At 40.2% G+C, this 3422-nt stretch overlaps 1 protein-coding gene across 2 annotated transcripts in view; it reads left to right on the forward strand.

The window, feature by feature from the left end:
• The window catches only part of LOC139973297 (uncharacterized), a 51204-nt gene that overhangs the window by 27314 nt on the left and 20468 nt on the right, over window positions 1–3422 (forward strand). The gene's annotated exons all lie outside the window — the stretch shown is intronic.

Below are 3422 nucleotides of genomic sequence, written 5' to 3' on the forward strand. Positions count from 1 at the left end.
ACAAGTCGTATCATCAAGTCATGCAGCTAATTGTCTGCATAAAGGAAAGTTAAGCCTAACTCAGTCCTGCTGCAGTCAGACTTTAGGTCTAGCCTTAGTTGGCTACCAATAATGGTCTAACTCTAACTAAGTTAGACTGAGTGCTTGCATTGGCCTAATTCTAACTAAGCTAGACCAGGCTTTTTAAACTCAGTTTTAGGCCTCGAATTAGCGAGGTATATTTTGCTTGTTCGCTTTGATCTAAAATTGAAGAAAACAGGAATTTCTGGCCTTTTATAACCAAAACATGACGATCTAGTGTTCGATGATGAGGCCTATGCTATATGCCTATCCTCGCCTCACACAGCTTGGTACTTATACTATTCACTTTAGACCGCCAGCCTGTCCGACCAACTTTTGTTTCCAAATCTTTCGTCTTTGGACGTTGGTTGGAAAACCCCTCAAAAAAGAACTCAGTCTTCACTTCGCTGGCTACATCCGTAGGCCTCACATCAAGACATAGTTGTATATGAGGAGGTTTTTCTGTTTTCTTTAACAAATTAAAATAATTGTTACGCAATATTGTACTAGCCTAAGTATGCATTGCATCGTTAGTGTTATCTGCTCATCGCAAAAAGTTTTTGATTTGGAACTATCATGGCGTCCTATGAGGGTGTGTCACCTCTCGACCAATCAAAATAGGTCCCCCATTGGCCAAACTCTCTAAATATACGGCTCTGGTATACACTGTATGAGGGCGCCAGCTTACGCGTATACCAGAGACGTATCTAAATATACGGCTGTGCGTATATGCGAGTGAATCTCAGAAGCTTGTCCCCAACAGCAATTTGAAGACCACCAGCTCACCCAAAAGCATCAACCTACACTGCTATTTTACGTAGAGCTTCATCGTTAGAATATTGATTACTTAGTTAGACAATTAATTTGCCAATTTATTGCCAATAATTACCGTTAGTTAATTAATTTTCCAGATTGACAGAATTTCTTATAATAAATATAATTCAAAAGTCAATAGAAATGTGAGCCACTGCTAAGGGTATATGTATGCGTTATGGAAAGCGAAAAGGAATCTTTAACATGTTTTTATATATTTAAAAAAATCCTCTTCCAAGAAGCAATTAGTTACTACCCGACCTGTACAAATGGGGCGTAATAACATTTAACAGTGCCTATCTATGGAAGTATAGGTACCGCACCACAATTAGAGTAGTGTACAATGTCATCCGCTTGAAAGGTTAACCGTCAGAGAAAAGGGGTAAAAGTACCTAAGGGTAATGCTGGTTTAAAGCATGTTAACAGTTACTGTCCTTGTTTGTTCTGCCTTTATATGAAAGAGCATAATTTAAAGTACAGATGGTGTGAAAATAGGGAGTATCGAAGGTGATATCAACCATTTTAGAAAATCTTTGGTTAAATGTTGATATTACTCCGAGCGAGCAGATGGAAGGGTGGGGGTTCAGTATGTTAAACTTGCTTCTCTTCTAGCTCACAATCTAAACGGTCATGATATGGAAGGTTTCAAGTGCCATGATAGACCAAGATCTAAGCTAACAAGTGGTGGGTAGGATATACCAGTTGAAAACTTTTGTCTATGCTTTGGCAGGTCTTGAAAGTGACGAGTTTAGTGTGTAAGTCAATTGAACAATTAATTGTGGTGTGAGACCTATACTGTACGGTTAACGACGTGCCAAGGAGTCAACGTGTCAGAAAGTTGAGATGTGGCTTTTAGCTTCACAAATTCACAACTCGTTAGATGTAACCGAAGTTTTCATTGATTAGTATTAGATTACCGCTAGGCGAGACTTATGGAACGCCAAAACGTTTAGCTAGAGGTAACTTCTATCCAGACTCACTGACCACATTACTTTTATGATTTAGTGTGTAATTCAATGGGGCTTTTAAGAGGCGTATGCTACCGTAAGCAAGCGTGTATGCTGTGGTATACAGTGACCGCCGTAAGCAATCTATAATATACTCTGACAGTACATATTCATATTCGAATAGTAGCCAGGGTCCATGCAGATGAAGCTTTTTCAAGAGACGTAAAGTAAATCTCAACCTCTTTATCATTCAAACGTAAGCAATTATTCTCAAATTTACCGTAAAATATCTATTATAGTGGCGTTTTGTTTTCTGTGCATGGCGCACATCTATCTTCGAACCGAAAAAGGGGTTAAATAATATATTAGTAGCGAATGGGAGCATATCACATGACCCTCCATGGTTGGTACTTTTTCCTACCGTGGAGTGAGAGCTCCAGGTTATTTTCAATTCGATGTATGACGTGCTCCCCGGTAGCACTCAACTATTATCATACTGTTTATATGTATGTACACTGAAAAACACAAAAGCAAAGAAACGCTAAGAAATATTGAGTTGAAAGCGAAATCCACAGATTTATAATATAGAATTGTTACCCCCCCCCCCAATGAATTCGGTATTAAATAGTCATAATTACTATATTACTATATTATAAACGGACATATAAACGTTGCTACGGAATAGTTCCAAATCCTAGATAGCGGTTGATGGAACCAGCGGAAATTTGGTTTTCCTTGTTAAGAAGTTGTTTTGTTTCATTCTTTTACCCTCCGCCAAAGGATGTTGACCTTGCAAATGTCACTTACTCTAGTCTGAATGTCTCATAGAATTGCCTTCAAGATAAGAGAAGTGTATTTATCTGGTGCACCATGGGTGCACACACTACCTCGGGGTACATAATCCCCACACGACTGGCGCATCCTAATGTCTCCGTTATCTTACAATCCTGTCAACTCATCTGTTATATCTAAACCAAACGGAATTTGGGGAAGATTATATGAACTCCAAACTTCTATTCGTTTTGATTGGGACATTCAAATAAAATTCATTCTAAAGTCAATCTGGAATCAGAGATGTGTATATGAGACATCCATCCCTACGTCGGCCATCTCACCGTTAATTATACATTTCCTCCTCAGAGTTATAGCATTATCTATTTGCGCGCGTCGTACAAAGAAGTTCTTATCTGATAGTTGTGCTAACATTGTGCTAAAGAAAGTATTTCGGATTGATCACTTCCAAGGGCTTAGGAATCGGGGGGGGGGGGGGCTGGGGGCCGCCAGCCCCCAGTGAAAAATGTGGAGGGGCGGAAGTATCATTCCGCCCCCCCGCTTCGCAAGTCAGAAAACCCCTTTTTCATTTCCAAATGAGAAAAAAAATCTCATTTGGAGCACCAAATTCCATCTAAGGCCAGGTGAAAATACAAAATTAAGTTTACAAAATGGAGTGGGTGTTGCAGTGTGCCATATTGCACCAAATTGCATCTGAGGCCACCTGGAAATGCAAAAAATTCCTCCCCTTAGACCCCTCCCCCAGGCCCGCCATCAGCCTTCAGCCCCCCCCCCCCCACACTCAAAAGTACCTTCCTACGCCACTGATCA

The sequence above is a fragment of the Apostichopus japonicus genome, chromosome 9 (genome assembly GCF_037975245.1).
Source record: "Apostichopus japonicus isolate 1M-3 chromosome 9, ASM3797524v1, whole genome shotgun sequence".
Lineage (NCBI taxonomy): Eukaryota > Metazoa > Echinodermata > Holothuroidea > Aspidochirotida > Stichopodidae > Apostichopus > Apostichopus japonicus.